The 24,627-nt window shown below is 36.5% G+C and overlaps 1 protein-coding gene across 3 annotated transcripts in view; it reads left to right on the top strand.

Moving 5' to 3' along the window:
- The window catches only part of GALNTL6 (polypeptide N-acetylgalactosaminyltransferase like 6), a 1,197,302-nt gene that overhangs the window by 851,198 nt on the left and 321,477 nt on the right, over positions 1 to 24,627 (top strand). The window lies entirely within an intron of this gene.

Below are 24,627 nucleotides of genomic sequence, written 5' to 3'. Positions count from 1 at the left end.
AAATAAAAAATACTGATAATATCAAATGCTGGTGAGGATGCAGAGAAATTGGATCCCTCGTACACTGCCAGTGGGAATGAAGAAAAATGGTAAAACCCATCTGAAAAATAATCTGGCATTTCTTACAAAACTAAACATGCATTTACCATAACAATCCAGCAATTGTACTCAAGGGCATTTGTCCCAAGGAAATGGAAACTTACGTTCACACAAAAACCTGTACATGAATGATCGTAATAGCTGTATTCATAATAGCCTGAAACTGGAAAGAACCCAGATGTCCTTCCTTCTCACTGTCAATGTATCTGCTTTTTCATCATATCACTCCCTGATTCAAAGCATTCAGTAGCATCCTGTTATCTATCTACTGAATACTGTCTGAAATTTTCAACTGGCAGTTAGGCTTTCCAGAAAGTCTCTAGTTGCTTTGTCAATCTCATGAGTGTTTTAAGTTTCAGTTTCACTAACTTACTTTTTAACACACACACACGCACACACACACACACACTTCATTTTCCACCTTCTATGCCTTTTTGTCTTACTGTTTCTCCCACCTAAAATGATCTTACTCTTCAAACTCCATATTTCCTAGCCTTATCCATTTGTTTCATTTACTGTTAACACACCAATTACTCTGTGAGACTTCTTGCTTATTCTAGGTTGAAGGTAATTCATTTTTGTTCAGACAAAATCATTTGTCTTATGACAAAACTCCTACTTATTCATTGATATTGTAGTTGCCTGTGCATAAGTTACATCTCCCTGCTAAATTTTTATTTTCTATAGTACTTAAGTTATAGTTTTGAACATGTTATGCAGTCCAATAACAGAGTTCTCAAAAGTTTCAGATGTATGGGTAAAAATACTGTGAGAAAATTGACATAAATAAGCAGAAAAGAGGAGAAATGTGGAAGGGCAGAAATATAAACCAAAAATTCAATAAGACTGGGGCTCCTGGTGGTTAAGCATCCAACTCTTGATTTCAGCTCAGGTCATGACCTCAGGGTCCTAGACCCGCCACCCCCTCACTGGGCTCTGAGCTGGCTGGGCATGCTTAAGATTTTCTCCTTCTCCCTCTGCCCTTCCCCATTTGCAGGAGCACTCACTCAACCTCTCTCTCTCTCTCTCTGTCTCTCTCTCTCTCTCACACACACACACACACACACACACACACACACACACACAAATTCAACAACACTAGTACAGGTGCAATTTTTGAAAACCTGGATAATAAAATATCAAAGCAAACAATTTAGGAAACCTTGTTCATTTGTTTAAAAATTTGACTAATTTTTGTCATTTGTTCATTTATTTTTCATTGGCATCTCTCCTCAATTATAGATATCTTGACTGCTAAAATCATAGCCTGAGCCAATACACCTCTTGGTGAAGATCTATGGAAAATTTAGTCCCATATCAGCCTAACTTTATCCATTTATCTGTTCACTCGTGCTTATAGTAATATCTATTCCTGTGATATCCAAAGGCACCAAGAAAAGACTCAGCAGGAATGGATTACCAGAGTAACTACAGTAAAACCATAGTCTTTCACTCTCAAGTGTGATGTGCAGAATAGTTCACTGTCCTGAAGAAGGGACTGAAGCATCTTTCTTCTCATCCACCTTCTTGTATGTTCTGAAACAAATTCCTTTGTAAGATTTCCATCCACCCATCATGTCTCCGTATTTTAAAATACTAGGCCAGAGTGAATTCTCTTTTTAAGCCTACAACTAAATAAAAACTATTCCTTTCTATAATTTAGCTAGGGAACTTAAAAAAAAAAAAAACTGACCCAGCTTCTTTCACAGCATGTTAAAGGAGTTTGGGGAGGCAGGAGGTCTACTTCTGGCCTCATATTTTTTCCATCTGCTTGTCTTCTAGGCCAGTTAGAGGTGCAGACAGCCAATAGGTAGCCTGTCCCTCTGCGGCTCCAGATGCTTCTTGCCATCTGTCAGTTAGATATTAAACATAACAATATCCTTGCTTAGGTTTCACCAAAGAGATTACTTGAGAGTAATCTAACTCAAAGGCTATGTTAGGAACGTGATGAATATTCACAATAATTAGACCACTGCATTTAAAAAATAAACCTGTGGAGATTAGGTTTAGATGAGTGAATGGGTGCGGTCTCAGCCTACCAATCATCAGTGTTGTGGTTCTTATGATTGCAAGATGACTTTGTGGTTCTTATGATTGCAAGATTCCTTTCAACAATAACCTTCAGGAAACTGATGAAATGAGGTTTTATTACTTACAGGACCTGGGAATTACACCGCATACCTGGGACCACACAGGGAGGTTGCAAGTAGAGAGAGAGAGAGAGAGAGAAAGTGTACCAGTCTGGGGTTCTGCTTTTATTGGGGTTGAGGACAGGGGGCTGTAGGGTTCCACAGGCTCACTCATTATTGGCGAACCTAAAACATAGGAGGGGGAACTTAAAGCATGGGAAGAGGATTAAAAAACTAGTGGCCCAAATGGTCAGCTATGGAAATTAACCAAGGTCTCTAAAATAAAGGGGGCTGGTGGTGGGTGGTGGGGAGGAACAGCCTGATTCTTAATCTAGCTGTGGCTGTGGCTGGCGATGTGTTTATTTAAGATTGCTCTCTTTGAAGTAGATGCCTTGGCAATCAATGTTTAAGTCAGGACTTGCATTCCAAAAGGAAAAGCCAGCTGTTAGGGCTTACCCTACAGCAAATCAATTCTCCCCACACAGGGAATTTAGGGGAGCTCGTCATGCCCTGTGCTCCTGTACCCACTGCCAAATCCACCAGCCTGCCAGCCTCCGAAGCATACCCTCTGCCTTCTCTCCCCCTAGGATGGATGGTCCATCTGGGATTCCAGCCTTTGTAGCCCCTCCCTACTCCAATATGGGCCTACCCACACCCACATCACCTGAGCAGAACCTCAGGCAGGTCCCATCCCATACTGGCCAAATCAGAACCTTTATCTTAACTAGGTCCCCAGGCCATTCATAGACACAAATGCACATTAAAATGTGAGAAGTGTTGCTCTGGTCTACTTGGGAGCTTTCTTCTCTGATACTTTTTTCTCCAAGGGTATAAGTATGGAAAAAGGACATTCTAGCAACATCTTTATTCATTGTAAAGACAAGAATTCAAGTTACCTTTTTTTGTAAGTTTACTTATTTATTTTGAGAGAGGGAAAGACAGAGCACATGAGCAGGTGAGGGGCAGACAGACAGGGAGAGAGAGAGAATCCCAAGAAGACTGCACTGCCAGTGCAGAACCCAGCGTGGGGCTCAAATCCACAAACTGTTGAGATCATGACCTGAGCCGAAATCAAGAGCCTGACGTTTAACTGACTGAGCCACCCATGCTCCCCAGTATGACTATTTTATTTATTTTTTATTTTTTTTTAATGTTTATTTATTTTTGAGACACAGAGAGACAGAGCATGAATGGGGGAGGGGCTGAGAGAGAGGGAGACACAGAATCCCAAGCAGGCTCCAGGCTCTGAGCCATCAGCCCAGAGCCTGACACGGGGCTCGAACTCACGAACCGCGAGAGCGTGACCTGAGCTGAAGTCGGATGCTTAACCGACTGAGCCACCCAGGCGCCCCCCATATGACTATTTTAATAAAATAGTATATACGAGCAAATTTCTGTAGAAAACAATGTGAAAACTAGAGGCAAACACTATAAGTGTTTATTTCCTTTTTAACTTTATTAAAACCTTGTGCATCAAAGTATTGACTGACTGAATCCTTCCTATTCCTGAATACAAGAACAGAACCCATTGCTCTGCGCTGTCCTTTGAGTTTCTGTGCCACTCCAGGAATGAGCTGTTTCTTCAAAGGATCCAATCATATATACTCTTTCAACGCACTTTAAATCACCTGTATTTTGTTTGTGGGCCTCACCCCTCTGTGGGCAAGATGATGTTCTTTTGTGTTTTGTTTCACATTTGGTCTCACACACATAAAAAAACACAATAATACAACAATTCCTTACAAGAACTTCACATTGTCACATTTTCATCTGGTTCTTCCAACCGTGTGGTACAAGTAATGGCAGAATCCTCATTTTCCAGGTTAGATGCTGAGCCTCTGAGAAGTCTGGCGACTAATCCAAAGTCTCAAAGCCAGTAAATAAATGACAAACCCTATCCTTAAAGCCAGTGTTGTTGCTTCTAACTCAATGTATGAATGTAATTTTTTCCCTACCAAGTCAGATAAACATGCTGAAACACAAACTTCTTTTGAAGCATCTGTATTTCACAAATTTTTGCTGTTAGTCTGAAAAAAACAAAAACATATATACACAAACACACACAGCGAATACTATTCAACTCCTGAGAACTCGTACCTGAAATTTCTGTCTGTATCATATTTGATAACAAGGTGATCTACATGTGAGCACATGTGTGCTTTTAGGTGAAAGTGAGCGAATGGAGAGTTAGCTCTGTTAATAACTCCTTGAAGCTAAACTGTTCCTTTCATGATCTCTCCAATTTATGCATTTTAATGCTAAGATAATTTTTTACTGTATTTGTGGGAAAATAGTTTTAGCACTTGGCAGATTGCAGAGAAAGTCAGTTCCCATTTTCTTTGTTGGGCTGGGTAAAATCCCTGAGGAAAACAAAGCAAAACAAAAAAATATGGGGCAGTGTCAGAATCATAAATATTCAGTTCCTGGCTGCTTCTTTAAAGGCAGAAAACGTGGGATTTTGCAACCACAAATAGGCTTGAAATTTACTTAAGAGAAAATGGATGTATGATGTGTCTTAACTATCCTACTTAAAATCATTTTGATATTTGATATTTAGAATGAATGGTAAATGTGTTCCTAGAAATAGAATACATTATAATACTGTTTCCCAGAGCTCTTTCTCTTTCTATTCACCTGGCTTTAAGTATTACATATAAAATTTCACAATTTGATTAAAAATTAATATGACAGCTGTAGTTCACCAAAAGGGAGAGACCCCATAAATAATGCATCTGTCAAACTAAGGAATAACTAATAAGTTTAGATTTGTGGTAAGTTATTAACAACTAGGTGGCATATGTGTTTCTGTTATTTTGCCCAAGTTTGGGATATTTCTGTTGTAATGATTTTGGTAATAGATACCTTTCTCTAATACAAGGTAAAAAGACAGAGACTATGGGAGTAAATTTGGGATATTAAAGAAGTGATTTGTAACATTTGCGATCATTTAGAAAATAAATATCTATTATATTAGAATTCTTAGACCTACTACGAATGACGTACTTTGCTTTTAGTTGCATGGATCCTGTACTAAATGTTTCACATGTTGCATTACCCTTTAGTTATATATCAGGTTGGGCTATTTTTTTTAAATGTTTATTTATTTTTGAGACAGAGAGAGACAGAGCATGAGTGGGGGGAGGGCAAAGAGAGGGAGACACAGAATACGAAGCAACCTCAAACTCGTCAACTGCGAGATCATGACCTGAGCTGAAGTCGGATGCTTAACTGACTGAGCCACCTAGGCGCCCCAGGTTGGGCTATTTTTTAAACACATCAGCACTAAGTTGTTCTTCTTTTGTGAATTACCTTTTTATGAACTTTATGAGAAATGGAATGCCTAGGAAACTCCTTCTCCTAAAATTATGTTCTATAAAAAGAAACCAGAATATGAACATTTTCAATAATGAGAAAATTAAAAACTCTAAATTAATTATTAATTGAAAGTTGGGATTGTCCAGGACATAACCCTAAAATTTTATAACGGGAGTCTTTGAGGCAACATCTATAGTCCTTTACAGTGAATGGATCACGCTGGTGACTTGTAATGATTATGTCCAAAGTAAAGGGTGCTAAATAACGGCTCTGTGTACAACTGTAGGAGAAAATTAAATAAACCAAAATTGTGATATGAGAAATTAGGCTAAAAATAATGATCTGTAAGGGATATCAACAGTTAGTATGCATAAAATTGCAGAAAAGTTTTCTAGATAATTAAAAATGGAATATATCCTCCCTTTTTCCAGTTTGGAGCACTAATTAAGCTGTAGCAGTATTTACCTAATTTTCAAAATATGTATATTTTCAGTTCTGAAATTGTTAATAAACTATAAATTATGTCATCTGTTAGGATTGGAAAAGTAGCCTATGCTTTCTATTCCCTCATCCCACTTACATAATAAGTCATTAAATTGTATCTTTCAAACAGCTCGTGAATCCTTTAGTTTACCCCCATTCCCCACAACACTGGCCAATGTTAATCAAGGCAACCATCATTCTCTTCATCTGGACCAACACAATCACCTCTACTCTGGCTCTACTCTTGCCCCATCAATACATCCACCGCATTCCAGAGAGTGGTCTTTTTAAAGCATAAATCAAATGTCTCCCTACTGGCTCCTAGATTAGTATAAACTCTTAAACTTGTTTTTTTAAAATGTTTATTTATTTGTTTATTTTGAGAGAGAGAGAGAGAGAGAGAGGTCATGCTCACACACATGCACAAGTAGGGAAGGGGCAGAAAGAGAAGGAGAGGGAATCCCAAGCAGGCTCCACGCTGTCAGCACGGAGTCCAAAGGAGGACTTGATCCCACAAACTGTGAGATCATGACCTGAATGGAAATCAAGAATCTGATGCTCAACAGACTGAACCACCCAGGCACCCCAGATCCTTAAACTTGTATAAGAAGCCCTTCCCATTCTGCTCCCCAACATCCCAGCCTTCTATGCCAGCTCTCCTTGTGCAGTGTTCCAGTCCTGAGGAAGGTTTTTCATGTCCTCCCAGGGGTTCTCCGAAACAACTCACTCTCTGCAGTGGAGAGCTTAAGAGAGCTATTGAATAACCGAGTTCTTGTGCTGAACACTGGAGATTTTGATTCATTTTATCTTGCATAAAGCCTGGTAATTTGCATATTTTAAAGCTGTTTCCATTGTGCACCAGGCTCGCTGTTCTCTTTGCCTTGAATCACAACTCCTCTACGGCTTTGAATGGAATTGCTTTTTATTCAATTTATAACGCACCGACTGCCCAATATACACAAGTCATCATGGCCGAGATGTCTCATATGAACTCCACTATTTAAAATAATTGTCACACAGATATATTGTTTAATGCTTCCTCTGGGGACAAAAACCTTTTTAACAAAATTGGCCTACATACTGAGGGTGAAGAAATATTGGTGTATTTGAGCAGCAAGAGAAGGCAGATCTGTAAACCGCTGTGCTATTTCTGTAAAAGACTTCTCAGGGCATAAGTGAATGAGAGCCAGTAATCTATGGAACTGGCAGCCTGGAGGAAGCCAGAGAGCACTACCTCTCTAAGCAGAGACTGGAATACCATAAGGAAAATAAGAGCATTTCCTCCATAACTGAGACCTGTAGACATGCTCTGACATTCCTCACCAGAGAGAGAAACTCACCAAATTACCAGTAACCCCTCCTATTTCCATCAGCCCATGGGAGAAGTGTGCTACTTAATATGCCTGTAAGCATTTTGTATTATTTCTACCATCAGTGATAAAATAAAATCAAGTGGGTTAATTGTTAGAGAAAGAGTTATTTCTACTCTTCTGAAATTAAACTAATATTATACACTGAATAGTACTTAATCTTTCTTTAATGATTCCAGAGCGTCCCATGTTCATAATTATGATTAGCAATTACTTTTGAAATCACTATAATGTCGTGGAAAGAATGCTAACTGAGCTTGGTCATTCATAATCTTTGGCAAATCATTCTTGTGATTTCTCATCTGGAAAATAGAGATAATTTTTTGTATCTCGTGGATTTTTGTAAAGATTAAATTATATTCTATAAAGTACCCATCATAGTTTCTAGGGCATGGATGAAACCTCATAAATACCAGTTCCCTGTTTCTTCTTCCTTTAGAATGTAGATAAGGAAAAAGTAGGAGGTCAAGGCTTAAAAAATCAGAACACTAGACAAAAGAAATATATACTAACCACTTCTACTGAAGCCCCAAACAACCAGGAAAGATAAATAAATGATGACAGAAACAGAAGTGGGGTATCTTTTGTGTAACTGAGTCATTCATTTATCTACATTATCTAATTATCTCATAAGTTCCAAGATTTATCTTGTTAGGTTAATGACTTCCTGACCATATTTCCTTTTTCCCCTGATGCTCTTCTGTTTATCATAATATTTAAAACTACCTTAATTTTCCTATCATAGATCTTGAGATCAGATAGAAAGGAAAATAACTTATAGCAATGGCATAAATATATCCAAATTGCCAACACATATAACTGTCTTACAGCTTCATTGTGAGGTCTGCTTTCATTCATTGTTCTTCATTAGAGGTTTATTTTTTACCCCCCAGAGATTCGTCTCCCTTTTTTTTTTAAATTTTTCATACTTGATGTAGTGTGTTTCCTTCCTCATTTGTTTTTATTATCAGCATTCTTATTTTCAAGGGATTGTAATCTTGGACAATCTAACCAAGTTGTTAAATTTTTTAAAAGCTCCTTTCCTGGGCATTAACAACCCTTTGTCATCTAAATAATGTATTATTCATTTCTTTGCCTTGGTCAATGATAATGTGTGTGACTCAATCAATATTGAGAAGACTCTTTGTATAACTTTCCTAATTATACCTCTAAACTTCTAACTGCCTAATGTTTCTCCAGTCACTAATTAGGATGTCTTCCTATTTTCCAGAGTGCAAGAACTTGAGAGGATTATTTTTAGTTTTAATTTTTCTCTTTATGAATCACTCTCAACCACTGGGCTAGCCATCCTTATTTTTTTTCTATCCTGCATATACAAACCTTAAAAGAATGTTTTCTTTTTGTTGTTTCATATAATTTTAAATATTTCAATAAATGTTGATTTGTCTTAAAGAAATATAGGCATCCTCTACCTTGTAGGCTGCCCTAGTTATTGATGTCTGTTGTTTTGTTTTGTTTTATTTTCTCCTGACTGCTTTCTACACAACAGATTAATAGAGAAAAGCTCCACCTCAATAAATGCATTAAGTTTTTATGAAAATGAGAAATGAGGGATAATACTTCTCAATAAATATTCTCATAGTAACTAGAAAAGATGAATTTATCTTATATGACTAATTTGCAACATTATATACCCAATAATTACACCTTTCATTAGCTTCCTCTGGACTATGCTGTTAGCTAGTTAGTTTTAATTGAATTATGTTGACATTGGACTAAATAATTTAAAAGTAAATCCATATCCAGTTAACTTAATATACAAAATAATGATTCTTCAAAAATATTTATTTCAGGACACTAAATCATCAAAAGTGTGGCTCTGACCTTTTTGGTTAAGTGATTATCAAGGAAATTAAGATTTTCCAAATGCTTTGTGCCATATCAAACTACAAGAATAAGACAATAAAAAAGCTATCCTCAGAATTTCTAAGTACTATATGTATATACATATATATATGTGTATATATATATATATATATATATATATGTATATATATATATCATATGTTTGTGTGTGTGTGTGTGTATATATATATATATATATATATATATATATACTAGAACTCTAAAAATTACATATATATATATTCATTTAGACAAGTTTTACTCAATTTTTTTATTGTATAATCACTTATATATTAAATATTTAAAAGAGATGCATGGGTGGTCACTCAGTTAAGCATCTGACTCTGGATTTCAGCTCAGGTCATGATCTCACAGATTGTGGATTCAAGCCCCTCATTGGGCTCTACACTGACAGTGCAGAGCCTACTTGGGATTCTGTTTCCTTTTCTTTCTGCCCCTCCCTTGCTTGCTCTCTATCTCCCTCTCAAAATAAATAAATAAATATTAAAAAAACAGTTTAGAATAGAGGTTCTTAATCTCTTTGGTCTATGGATCCCAATAAGCTTTATTTTATGTGGTTAACATCTATCAAAATTTACCAAACTAAAATTTTAAATGAGTATTGAAAAACAGGAGAACACAAGCATACATCCCATTAACCATTTGTGTGATGGAGTCATCCCATGTCAACTAGCCTTTGGAAATCACTACTGTGCACTAATGAGAGAACGAGAGGACAAAAACCGCTAATATTTTAGTATTGTCATGAAAAGAAGTTAGACCTCACAAACCCCTTAAGAACCATTGAGTTAGAAGAAATGCCATTTTTTTCATAAAGCACAAATTTTTAAGGATGCTCCTCAGTGTTCTACTTTGCGTTTAGAAATATAGCATAGAGAAGATGGTCAATGATGTTGTATGGTGACAGATGGTAGCTACAACTGTGATGAGCATAGTGTAACATCTAGAGAAGCTGAATCACTAAATTGTGCACCCAAGACAAATGTATCATTGTGTGTAAACTATACTCAAACTAAAAATAAAAAATAATAATAATAATAGTCTGAATGCTTCTTAAATAAACAAATAAGCCACCTAGCATCTTTTTCTTTTCTGGCAGATGATAATAAGCTAGGAGAAATTAGGCAGTCAGAAAAGTCACCGTCTACAATGGAACTGCAATTGCAGTTTGGATATGGACAATCAGTATCAGAATATACATCTCATATGCCTAACACACTTCCTGCCATACCTATGTCTAACTCCTAAACAAAACCATTATAGTGTTAAATCAGGTGGATCACAGAGTTGTTGATCTCTAAGTAAATTAAAGTGCTAAGCAAAAAGTGTGTGTTTCACTGAAGAGCAGTTGAATACATTAATTCAAGGTAAGACAGTTTAAGTGTATAATGGAAGCTTAAGTAGTGATTGTAAAGTTTAAAAAAAATCACCGTTCAAAACACAAGTGGATAATTGGAAGAAGGAAATGGATAGGAGGACAAGTCAATGACAAAAGGAAATAATGGTCATTGGATTAAAGACTTTGTTAAAATGTATAGGACTTGAATATCATTTTGGTTTGTCTACAAAGAGAAGTAATAAAGCTAGGAATAGAAAACAGTACTCATGAGACAATTAGGTAAAGCATTAGGCAATTATAAATACAATGTATTATTAAAACATGGTTAAAATAACAGATATTTAGACGTATAACAGTATCCACATGATGCAGCCTATCTTAGTGGTTTCCTGGATAACAAACATGACTCAGAGAGCAATGGCAGTTTATTTTTTTGACCATCATTCTCACAAATGTCTTACTGGCCTAGTTCTTCCTTGGCAGCTGGATGAAAATGTACCCCACAGAAGTGTGATAACTTGAAGGCAATTAGAAGTCCTATAGTCTCACTAAGTTACAAATCATAGGCCTGAATCTATATTTCAACTTCCCATTGTTATGTGACAATCAAAACTTTCTAGTGCATGTGACATCTTCCCTTGTCCCCCAATGTGGGCCTAACACAGGAGGACCATGTACAAATAATAAAGTGGGATTCAGTCTGTTTCTTTTCCTTCCCTATACAGGCATACAATGTTTTATTGTGCTTCACTTTATTATGCTTCACAGATAATTGCTTTTTTTTTTCTTCACAAACTGAAGGTTTATGGCAACCCCGTGTCTCTGGGTCACATTTTTTTAATATTTCACAATATTTCTAACTTTTCACTATTATTATATTGGTGATGGTGATCAGTGAACAGGGATCTTTGTTGTTGCTATTATAAATGTCTTGGGGCACCATGAACCACACCCATATAGGATGGTGAACTTAATAGATACATGTTGTGTATTTTCTGACTGCTCCACCAACCAGACCTTCCCCCATCTGTCTCCTTCTCCCAAAGCCTCTCTCTTCCCCAAGACACAACAACATTGAAATTAGGCCAACTAGTAATGCTACAATGGCCTCTAAGTTTTCAAGTGAAAGAAAGAGTCAAATATCTCTCACTTTACACAAAAAAACTAGAAATGATTAAGCTTAGTGAGGAAGGCAGATCAAAAGCCAAAATAAGCTAAAAGCTAGGCCTTTTTGCATCACCCAGTTAGCTAAAGTTGTGAATGAAAAGGAAAAGTCCTTGAGGAAAATTAAAAGTACTACTCTAGTGAACACAACGTATGATAAGAGAAAACAGCCTTACTGCTGATATGGAACAACTTTTAGTGGTCTAAATAGAAGATCATACCAGCCACCATATTCCCTAAAGTGAAAGTCTAATCAAGAAAAAGACCCTAACTCTCTTTAATTCTATGAAGGTTGGGAGAGGTAAGGAAGCTGAAGAAGAAAAGATGGTCTGTTCATACGGTTTAAGGAAGGAAGCCATCTGCAAAATAGAAGAGTGCAAGTTGAAGCAGAAAGTGCTGATGTAGAAGCTGCAGCAAGGGTTCCAGAAGATCTAGCTCAGATAATCAACGAATGTAGCTACAATAAACAATAAATTTTGAATGTAGATGGAACAGGCTTCTATTGGAAGAACATGCCATCTAAGAATTTCATAGCTAGACAGGGAAAGTCAATGCCCTCCTTCAAAGCTTCAAAGGGCAGGGTGACTCTGTTGTTAGGGGCTAATGCAGCTGGAGACTTTAAGTTGAAGCCAGTGGTCACTGACCATTCTGAAAATCCTAAGGCTTTCAAGAATTATGCAAAATCTATTCTGCCTGTGCTCTATAAAGAGAACAGCAACACTTGGATGACAGCACATCTGCTTACAACATGGTTTACTTACAGTCAATGCCCACTGTTGAGATCTTCTTCTCAGAAAAGGAGATTTCTTTCAAAATATGGCTGCCCATCAACAGTGCACCTGGTCACCCAAGAGCTCCAACGAAGATAGACACCGAGATCGATGTTGTTTTCATGCCTGCTAATACAATATCCATTCTACAACCCATAGGTCAAGGAGTAATTTCAATTTTCAAGACTTGTTACTTAAGAAATGTATTTTGTAAGGCTATATCTGCCATAGACAATGATTCCTCTGATGAATCTTGGCAAAATAAATTGAAGAACATTCATGTAGAACATTCATGATTCATGGGAAAAGTTCAAAATATCAACAAGAACAGGAGTTTGGAAGTTGATTCCAACCCTTGTGAATGGCTTTGAGGGATTTAAGACTTCAGTGGAGGAAGTAGCTGAAGATGTGGTGGAAGTAGCAAGAGAACTAGAATGAGAAGTGGAGCCTGAAGATGGGACTGGATTGCTATAATCTCATGATTAAACCTGAATGGATGAGGAGTTGCTTCATATGGGTGAGCAAAGAAAAATGTTTTTTTGAGATGGAATCTACTTCTAGTGAAGATGCTGGGAAGACGGTGGAAATGACAACAGAGGATTCAGAATATTACATAAGCAGCAGGATTTGAGAGGATTAATTTCAATTTTGAAAATTTCTCTTGTGGGTAAAATGCTATGCAACAGCATTGTATGCCTCAGAGAAATTGTTCGTGAAAGTAAAAGTCAATGCAGCAACTTTCATTGTTGTCTTAGCACAGCCACCTCCACTTTCAGCAACCACCACCCTGATCAGTCAGCAGCCAACAGCAAGGAGGCAAGACCCTTCACCAGCAAAAATATTGCAATTCACTGAAAGCTCTGGTGATGGTTAGCATTTTTGAGCAATAAACTTATTTTTAATTAAGGTGTATTTTACAATCTTTTTTAAATATAATGCTATTGCACACTTAATAGACTCCAGTATGGTGTAAACATAACTTTTATATGCACTGGGTAACCGAAAAATTCATTTGGCTCACTATATTGCAATATTTGCTTCATTGTGGTGGTCTGGAACCAAACCTGCGATATCTTAGAGCTATGCCTGTATTGGAGAAGCTTCTCCCCATCATAAAACAAATTTTTGTATTCCTATAGGTGGTTTTGACTGGTTGGAGTCGAACTGGTTATCCTTTGTCTTTCTGGGTTTGGCTGGTGCTCAGCGTTGTCTCTTGGCATGATCCTGAGTTCCTTGAAGACCTCCCATGACTGGAGACTTCCCACCTATATTCCCATGACGTGGTCAGTTGTGTCACTATTCCAGCCAGTTGTGGCTCCTCTTATAGCCACTGAGCATCAGGAGGCTACTGGCAGCTTCCCTCAGCTGAGTGTCATCTCCTCTCTGTCTGTCTGTTGGACAGAATCTAAGACTTCCAGGTGTGGGCTTTGCATCACGCATGTCCACATCTCTTCCTTTCTTTTGACAAATTCTGAGGGCTCTATGATTTGCCAAAATGCAGCCCTATGCTCTGCTGCCATGGGCTCACCTAGCCAATTGTTAAGCTTTGGAATTCTGTTTTTTTTTTAATGTTTATTTATTTATTTTTGAGACAAATGGCAGAGGAGGGGCAGAGAGAGAGAGAGAGAGAGAGAGAGAGAGAGAGAGAGAGAGAATCCCAAGCAGGTTCCCCACTGTCAGCACAGAGCCCAATGCAGGGTTCAATCTCAAGAAACACGAGATCATGACCTGAGCTGAAATCAAGAGTCAGATGCTTAACCAACTGAACCACCTGGGCACCCCTCAAGCTTTGGAATTCTTTAAGGTGACACAGATAAAAATTCACTTTGTCACCCAAACTATGTGTTTAGGGGAAGGGAAGAGGATCACATATCACATTCTCCAGGTGGTCCCTTGGAAGTTCAGTTCTCTAGGGAGGTATCCTCCTATCCCTTTCCCCTAAAAAAGGAGGTAAGTCACATAAAATAACTCATTCCAAAGCAACCTTCAAGATTTCTTCCCTAATTTCCAATGCCTGACCTTTTTATACCATCAATATGAATGGAAAGTATAATGTCATCTAACCAGTTTCCCCCAAATTCTTTTTTGCAAGTTTTGCATATATAACATCCTGATGTGTATATGTCCATATACATATTAATGCATGTATTATAAATATGTATAGACACACACATAAGTATACAGTTTGACTAAACATACAATTAAGTAAGACTCAATGTGTTATACACATATACATGTATACAAATATACATATACATACACATATAAGGTTCTGTCTATCATAGTAATTTTCACAGATGTGTGGTTCAGGAAGAGAACTGAGCTCATCTTATCATTTGCTTTATCTCAGATTCTTCAAAAAGGAGGAAAAGAAGCAGGGAGTTCCTCCTAGAAATAAGTCCACAATAAAAGCAGGCTAAAAGGGAAGAGCTTGTGTTAAGGGTCTTATGTGAAGGACTGAAATACCACATCCTCAAATCCTCACTCATTCCAAGAAGGAATATGACCAGATATTATAATCATGAGAGAAGGCAGAGTTACAAGGAATTATATAGCAATAGATTGAACACGTAAAAGGGCATTTTAAACTATGTTCCAATAGATAAGCTTAGTACTTTGGACCAGTGATAAAATACTGATGTATTACAAAAAGAAAAAACCTTTTAATTTATTTTCTCTTTCTCAGTAAAGATTTTTTTTTTCTGAAAAAGTAAACCAAATATTGATAAGAAGCAGTTGAGGACTGCAAAACAAAACCAAAAACAAACAAACAAACAAACTGTAAGCATGTAAATATTCTAAATAAGTGTAAGACTCTTGACACAAACTACAAAGATTACTGAGGAAATTTACAAAAGATATCAGGGAATTTCCGTTGATGTTCTATCCATAAGTATTTGTTGAGAATGGGAAAAATCCTATCTATCCATAAGTATTTGTCAAGAATGGGAAGTATAAAACAAATAAATGCAGTCCTGAAAAATCCACCAGAGGTGATTACTGATTTTAATCCAGGTTATTAAAATGATGATTTGTAATCATATTGAAAGGAAGTTGATAACCAAAAGGAGTCAACATGGCCTCACTGACTTTATTTAGGTCAACATGATTTGATTTCTCCCTTAAACATCCCTATTAAAAAATTCATAGACATTTCTGGATCTGAACAAGACAAATATTTACTAATACATATATTCCTCAATTTACCATGGATTTACATCCTGATAAACCTATACTGAGTTGAAAATATCATAGGTTAAAAATGCATTTAGTGGTGCCTAGGTATCTCAGTCAGTTAAACATCTGACTTCGAGTCAGTTCACTATCTCATGGTTTGTGGGTTGGAGCCCCACATTGTACTCTGAACTGACGTCTCAGAGTCTGGAGCCTGCTTCAGATTCTGTGTCTCCCTCTCTCTCTCTCTGCCCCTTCCCTGCTTGTGCTCTCTCTCTCTCTCTCAAACTTTAAAAATATATATAAAAATGCATTTAGTACACCTAACCTATGGAACATGATAGCTTTGCCTAGCCTGACTTGAATGTACTCAGAACACTTACATCGGCCTACAGGTGGATAAAATCATCTAATACAAAGACTATTTTATAATAAAGTATTGAATATCTCCTCTAATTTATTGAATACTGCACTGAAAGTGAAGAACAGATTGGTCATATGGGTACAGAATTGTTGCAAGTATATCAGTTGTTTACTCTGTGATAACGTGGCTGACTGAGACCTGTGGCTGCACATCATCGTAGGAGAGGATCTACTGCATATCACTAGCCCAGGAAAACATCATAATTCCAAGTATGGTTTCTACTGAATGGATATTGCTTTTGCACCATTGTGAAGTAAAAAAAATATAAGTCAAACCATTATAAATCAGGGATAATCTGTATTTTTTTTAATGTCTACTTATTTTTGAGAGAGAGAGAGCATGAGCGTGGGAGGAGAAGGAGGAGGAGGAGGAGGAGGAAGAGGAGGAGGAGGAGAGAGAGAGAGAGAGAGAGAAAGAGAGAGAGAATCTGAGTCTCCAGGCTCTGAGCTGCAAGTGCAGAGCCACATGCAGGGCTCAAACCTACAAGCCATGAGATCATGACCTGAGCCGAAATCAGGCACTTAACTGACTGAGCCACCCAGGTGCCCCAGGGATCATCTATATTCCTAAAAACAACATGAAGGAATGTTGAAGGATATTGATAACATAAAGAGGATTTATAACTGGTTGAGTGGCTAATGACCAAAGATACTAATTTGAATGGATATAATTAGGAAGGAATTGCTATCATTTATATTCACTGAACGTGTGCTGAATGCACTGTTGGTAGTTTTCTCCTGAAGGTAGGATTCCTCAATTGTCCAGGTAGCCTAATATTCCAGAGCGAGCGTGCTTTACCAGTGATTCGGGTAGATACAAGGTCAGTCTACTTTCCACAGGCAAATCTCTAAGACACAACAAGTTGACCTTTCCCAAAGGATCAGGCAAGGAAGTATTCTAATTTCTCCATTACCTATTACTTTGTTCCCTGCAAAAACTGCTAGCAGTGATGACATCTAGTCATGCTTCCTTGTTCCCTGTTAAAAAAGAGCAGGTTTCTCCAGATTGCTTTACAAAGGCATACAAAGAGAAGAAGAATGATTTCTAAACAAAGGGAGTTTTTAAAATATAGTTTTGAGATTACTATATGGTCTCCCTTGCTTCAGACAGCAGTCTATCTATGGAAAGAGGGAAACCATACTTCATTTGCCCAGACAATGTAACAGTCTGTTAATCCCATCTGTTTCCTGTAAAAAGGGAAAAAAAACAAAAAACAAAAAAAACTGTTACATATGGGGCTCAAGGAGCCAGAGGCCTCATGGAACATGTCTCAAAATCTTTACCCAAGAAATAGGAATATAGCACTGTGGTTGATGTAAGTAGATTTTATTTTCTTTTAGAGATAGCACAGGGGTCTTTTTCTTACATCTTTCACCTTATTTTATTGATAAAAGATGATTGAAGATGTGTTTGTTGATTCACGTTAGATGAATGGACTTTTCAATAGTGTGGAGATTTCCTTGGTGGGGTATTGTGTCATAGAACTGTAGCTAAGCTTGATGAGCCTAGACTTAGCCCTCAGATATTCACATATCTATGAAGCTGGGTCATTAGTTATGTAGACAATTAAATCCAATACAAAGAGTAGTTGCTATAATTCTTGGTAGCAGACAAGCAAGCAACCGAAATTGATTCGGGATAACTGAAAGAAAAGAACTTGACTTCTTAGAAGGCTATTGAGTTTCTCACAAAACCTTAGGAAGAAGGTAAGAACCAAGACTGAAACTCTCATGATCAGGAAGTAGTGGGCAGTATTGAGTCCTGCCATCAAGATGGCCTTCTGTCCTTAGATGATTCTTTCCAAGTTTAAATTCCTTGAAAGAAAAGTTTACTGGCTGGGCTTGAGTCAAACTTCCAAACTCAGAAATGACAAGATTGGTGGCAATCTGAGTTGACAATCTGATTAGGACCTCAAGGAATGAAGATTCTAGAAAGGAAAACTATTTCTACATCTCTTTTCTGGAAGAGAGGACAAAGACAAGCAAGCAATAATGACAGATATTTACTACAAAGAATATACTTTACTGCATTTCTAGTTTGAATTTTGTATGTTAAATTAAGGTTTGAATTCTTAGATTGGGCGATGAGCTCACAGTTACTCATTTTTTAATGTGTAAATAAAGAAGAAATAAATAAGAGACCATGCATAGACCAATGATAACAGTGTGTATGAATGAACAATTATGATTTAACATCATAAGATTAACCTGAGGTAAAAATTTTTCAAAAAAAAAAATAAAAAATTTTATCTTTAATAGCATACAGAAAAAATGCAAACTGAACAGATATGTTTTGAATATTTAAAACAACTTATTCACTACTACTTCTGGATACAATATGATAAATGTGGTTCAAAAGCCTTTAGAAAATCCTCCCAATTCAGATCTCCCCCACTACTTCCTTAAATCACAAAGTATGAATTTGTCTTAGCTATTCTAGGTCTTCGGCTCTTTCATATCAATATTAGAATCAGTTTGTCAGATTTAATATACACACTCACACACAAAAACTATTTGAACTTTTGTTGGAATTGTACTGAATCCATATGTCATTTTTAAATGCTATTTATTTATTTATTTATTTATTTATTTATTTATGAGAGAGATGGGGAGAGAACACAAGCAGGGAAGGGGCAGAGAGAGAGGGAGACACAGAATTGCATGCAGGCTCCAGGCTCACCAATTGAGCCACCCAGGTGTCCCTATATATCATCATCAGGAGACTCATTTATGCGATTGTTTAATTTTCTAACTCAAAAACATCCTCTCATCTATTCTCATCCCATCTCATCCTGTTTTGTTCTACCTCTCCATTTACTAAGTCACTTAAAATATGCTTCTATTATAACTACTTTTCTCTGTAGAGTCTCCCACAAAATATGTTAGATTTATTCCTAAGACATTTTATAGTTTGTGTTGCCATTATAAATGGTGTCTTTTTCCTTAAATGTTTTTTCCCTAAATGTTTGTTACTTCTATACAGACATGCAATTGACTTTTATGTAGTCAGCTATCTTTCTAATTTTCTATTAGTTCTAATTATTTGCCTGTATAGTCTTGGTTGTTTTATGAATACAACCAAATCATTTTCAAAGAATGACAGTATTTTCTCATTTCAAACTCTTATGTTTTAATTTATTTATGTTTAATTACACTGATGAGGCTATAAAACAATGTTAAAAACAATAAAGCAGTGAAAGATATCTTTGTCTTGTCTGAATTTTAAAAAGAATGCTTCTTATAATTTTCCATTTAGAATGTTTGCAAACATCACCAGGTTAAGAAAATTGGTTTATATCACAAGCTTATTTTTTATCATGATTGAATGTTGAATTTAATTGCATGCTTTTTTTACATCGATTGAGATAATCATATGATTTTAGTCTTTTAATCAATGTGGTGATTGAAAATGGTAGAATTTGCCAAATTAATTCGTACTTAGATTCTTGGAACAAATTCAAATTGGTCAAGATTTATTATCTTTTTATAAGCTTTTAGATTTTTATTGTAAATGTTCTGCATAGGACACTTGTATATTTTAATAATTAAAAGATTTGCAATATTTTTAAATTTCTTTTTTTCTTATTGATTTATTCTGAGAGAGAAAGTAGAGCAAGGGAAGGACAGTGAGAGAGGGAGAGAGAGAATCCCGAGCAGTCTCTGTAAGTCAGTGCAGAGCCCCAAGTGGGGCTCAATCACATGACCATGAGATCATGACCTGAGCCAAAATCAAGAGTCAGTCACTTAACCAAGTGAGCCACCTAGACGACGTGTAATATCTTTAAATGTCATCTCTTTGTCTGGTTTTGATAGCAAGATTAAATCAGTCTTTTACAATGAATTGCAAATGGTGAATTGTGAAATTCTGATGATTTGATTTGATCACTCATCAAATCACCTCGGATACATGTTTCATTTGCAGCAGATGTTTTTAAATAGTTACTAGACTATTAGGGCTCTATTGCTTCTGAAGCCAGGTTTGGAAAGTTATTCTCTAAGAATTTGTCCACTTCATAACAGTGGATATCTGTGTCTTTTTCTCTCTGCCTCTGTCTCTGTTTCTCTCATCGTATCAATCTCATCTAAGATTTATATATTTTCTTAGTCATTTAGAAACCAACTTCTCACATTGTTGATCTAGTCTATTTTTTTCATTATTATTTATCTACCATTATCTATGTCTTTTCTTTAGGTTTATTTCTATTTCTTTGGAGAACCTAAAGTTGGACATTTATCTCAATGACTTTCAGCATTTGTCCTTTTCTAATATAATCATCTAAAACAATAAGTTTTCACTGAAGCTCCCCTTTTGCTGATACCACAAATTTTTATATGTAATATTTTCATTTTATTTAGTTCTAAGTGTTTTTAAAATTTACATTATGATTTCTTCTTTGGCCTATGACTTATTCTAAAATGCTTTTTTTTCATTTCTGAATATATGAAGATTTGTTGATTGATTTATAATAACTTTTACCTTAATTGATCTGAGATAAGAGAATATGGTGTATATAAAACTGTCCTTTCAATTTTGTTAAACTTTGATTTATGGACTAGTATAAGACCATTTTTTTTTAATTAGGAAGATGTGGATTTTCTATTTGACCAAAAAAACTCTAAAAAAAATCAAGTAATACAAAAAAAGTTCTATATACGTGCATTAGATGAAACTCGACGTCTGTGCTGCTCAAACTTCCATGTGCTTGCTGATCTTTTTCTCTGCTTTATTTCTCAGTAGCTGATAGGAATGTATTGAAATATTCCTCTATGATTGTTGTTGAAAATCTCTCCTTTAGCTTTTATCAAAAATGTCTCTGTATATTTTGAGGTTATTTCATTAAACACATTTACAGTTTTTGTATTTTCATGGTAAGTTGAAACTTTTATCATCAGGCAGCAAATGCCTTTTTTTTTTTTTGGCCTTTAACTAAGACTAATATGAAGACACCAAAACTTTTTTCAGTGTGTATGTGTATATTTGACTGACCTATCTTTTTCTGCTTTTCATTTTCAATTGTTCTATGCTTATGTTTCAGCTCTACCTCCCATAAGCAGCATCTGGCCAAGTTTTGATCTGATCTGACCATTTCTATACTATAAATAGCAAGTTGAGTCCGTTTGTGCTTTTTGTGATTATCGATACATTTAAACTTGTTCCTTGGATTTTACCTTGTTTTCCTACTTGGTCTGTTTCTTATTTTCACTTTGTGAAACTTTTTAATGTTGTTTTATTGTATTTTTTTTTCCATTCTTTCTCCCTGTTGTTTTGAATTCACACATTTCAGTTTTGTTCCTTTAGTGGTTATCCATGAAATAGCAACATTGTATTTGTGAATAAATAAGTGAATAAATCTATATTGAACAATTTTGACCCCTCAAGGAAAACAAGACCTCAAGACAGCTTTAGATTTTTTTTTTAATGTTTCTTTATTTTGGGAGAGAGAGTGAACTGGGGAGGGGGAAGGGTAGAGAGAGAGAATCTCAAGCAGGCTTCACCCTATCAGCGCAGAGCCTGACATGGAGCTTCATCTCACAACCCTGAGATCATGACCTGAGCCAAAATCAAGAGTCAGACACTCAACAGAATAAGCCACCCAGGTTCCCCAAGGCAGCTTTAGTTTTAATTACTGTAACTTATATACTGTTAACACCCAATATTTTGATTCTATCTTTTGCTTAGTTTCTATACTATATACTATTCACTATTTCATGGAGACTTTTTTTGTTTGGACTTAGATTTTATGTTTGCCATATTGTGTTATTTGTTTAGCATTTCTCCATGTATAACAAACCATCTTCCTGAGATCATTTTTTACTTTATAAAGTATGTTTTTTAAAGCAGGTCTCTAGATGACATATTCTATCAGAGTTTTTTTCTTCCTTAGTTTTTGTTCCATAGGATGTCTTAATCTTCATCCTTGAAAGATTGTTTTGCTACACTCAAACTGTAGTCTGACATTTAATTTTGGCCAATATTTTTAGAACTTTTTTTTGATACATTTAGAATACCATTTTCAGGGTTCTAGGGTTGCTGTTGAGAAGATCCTTTCAGGGTGCCTGGGTGGCTCAGCTGTTGGGTGTCCAACTTGTGATGTGACCCCAGATCTTGATTCTGGGGTCATGGGATTGAGCCCCACGTAGGGCTACACGCTGAGTATGGAACCTGTTTAAGATACTCTCTCCCTCTCTCTCTCTCTCTCTTTCCCTTTGCCCCTCTCTCTCACTCACACTCTCTCTCTTTCTCCCTCAAATAATACAAAAAAAAGGTCTTTTCATCCTAATTGTCTTTTGTTTTTATTTTTGCTTGTGATTTGTTATTTCTCTCTGGATATTTTAAATCCTTTTGGCTTTGGTATTCTGCACTTTCACTACTGTATTTCTAAGGCATGGATTTCTTTTTATTTACTCTCCTTGAATTGCAACATGCTCCCCAGATGCGTGGATACACGATTTTCTTGGAATATCATAGCCATCACCTTTTAAAATATGTTTCCTCTCCTTTTCCCCAATTATTATCCTTTGGACTTCAAAGTAGATATAGGTTATACTTTATGATTTTATCCCCCATGTCTTTTGATTTTTCTGTAATGATTTCCATCTTCTAACCTCTCATTGCAGCATTATAAATAAATACTTCAGATACGTCTTCCTGTTCACTAATTGCCTTTCAACAGTGTCTATCATACTATTTTACTTGTATATTACATTTTTGCTGTCAGTAACTATTTTTCACTTCTAAATATTTTACTTTTTAAAAAGTAAAGTCTGTCTTTGCATTCCTGAAAGTTTCTTATTGTATATTCATCTTTTTAAGTGTATTCTTTATTTCCTTAAGTATTTAATGCAGAGCTACTTAGCATTTACTACCTAAACATTTCAATATCTGCAAATCTTCAGGGTATAAAGGCATTTAATATATGGTTATCTATGTTGTGAGTTTATTGCTTAACTTCTGGGAGTCCAGTGGACTAAATAGGAGGAAGCTTTCCTTCAAAGAGAATCTCATCCTATTTCTAATGTAGCCAGAAAGCAGTCCAGTTCCAGACCACTTCTTTTTTTAATGTTTATCTATTTTTGAGAGACAGAGCGAATGCTTGCACTAGTAGGGGAGGGGTAGAGAGAGAGGGGGGCAGAAGATCTGCAGCAGGTTCCATGCTGACAGCAAGAGAGCCCCATGTGGGGTTTGAACTCACAAACCATGAGACTACGCCCTGAGTCAAAGTTGATGCTTAACCGACTAAGCCAACCAGGTGCCCCATGACTCCTTCTGATACTGGGGATCATTTGGAGTCAGAGAGGGAATCCCCAGATTCAGTTCCTATCTCATTGCTATTCCAAGTTTTGGTGTCTCTGCAATACAACTGTAAGACTCCTATCTCTGAGTAATTCCACCAGCCTACAGTGGGAAGCTGCTGGCTAGCTCCCTGCTACAGGCTTCTGCATTTTTCTCCCCACTGTCCAGGATCTGACTCACCACATCTGTGGGGTATATTCTAGGCTGTCCCCACCCAGACTCACAGCCATTCCAGGCCTACATCATGTTTTTACATTTCATGGTTTGTTTCTTTAAGGACTGGTTCCTGGAGTTCCTTCCATTTTTAGAGCCATTTGTGATTCATACAGGGGGGAGCCATCTGAGTTTTGGCTGCTGTTGAGCCAGAAAATCACTCAGAGATCCTAGTTAATCATTATAATGGAAATGAGACCAAGGTAGCATTTGATATTAGTACCTTACATTCCAATCAAAATAAAGGCATATAAATTATCTTCTAATGACAGGTACATTGATTCATGTAGTCAACAAATATTCATTAAGGGTCTACAATGTGCTAGACACTGTTCTGTACCCTGGAGATACATCAGTGAACAAAACTAAACTCCCTGTCCTAATAGAGCTTACATTCTACTATGGGAATAGGGTAGAATTATTATCATAAATGATAATCATGATAAATACATTATATAGTATCAGATAATAAGTTATTAGTGCTTAAAAAATTAGAAAAGACTAGGGTGACTGGGTGGCTCAGTCGGTTAAGCGTCTGACTGTTGGTTTTGGCTCAGGTCATGGTCTCACAGTGAGTTCGAGCCCCGCATCAGGCTCTGCACTGCTTGGGATTCTTTCTCTCCCTCTCTCATTGTCCCTCCTGTGCTCTCTCTCTCCTTCTCTCTCAAAATAAATAAATAAACGTTTTTTAAAAATTAGAAAGGAGAAAGTAGGTATGGAGGTTGACAGTGGCTTTAATTTTAAATACAATAGGCCTCATTGATAGGTAAGAAGGAGCAAAAGTTTGAAAGAGATAAGAAGGGATAGCTTGTGAAGAGCATTCCTAAAAGAAGAATCTGCCCATGCAAAGGCCCAAAGATCAGAACATGTCTGATGTGCACTCAGGAGAGTAAATAGGTCAGAGTAGCTCAAGCAGAGTGAGCCAAGAGGAAGAGGAATTACAGGTGAGGCAGGAGATGTCATTGGG

The sequence above is a fragment of the Panthera pardus genome, unplaced genomic scaffold (assembly GCF_024362965.1).
Source record: "Panthera pardus isolate Hobbes unplaced genomic scaffold, ASM2436296v1 HiC_scaffold_13, whole genome shotgun sequence".
Lineage (NCBI taxonomy): Eukaryota > Metazoa > Chordata > Mammalia > Carnivora > Felidae > Panthera > Panthera pardus.
This window is presented reverse-complemented; position numbering and strand designations above follow the sequence as displayed.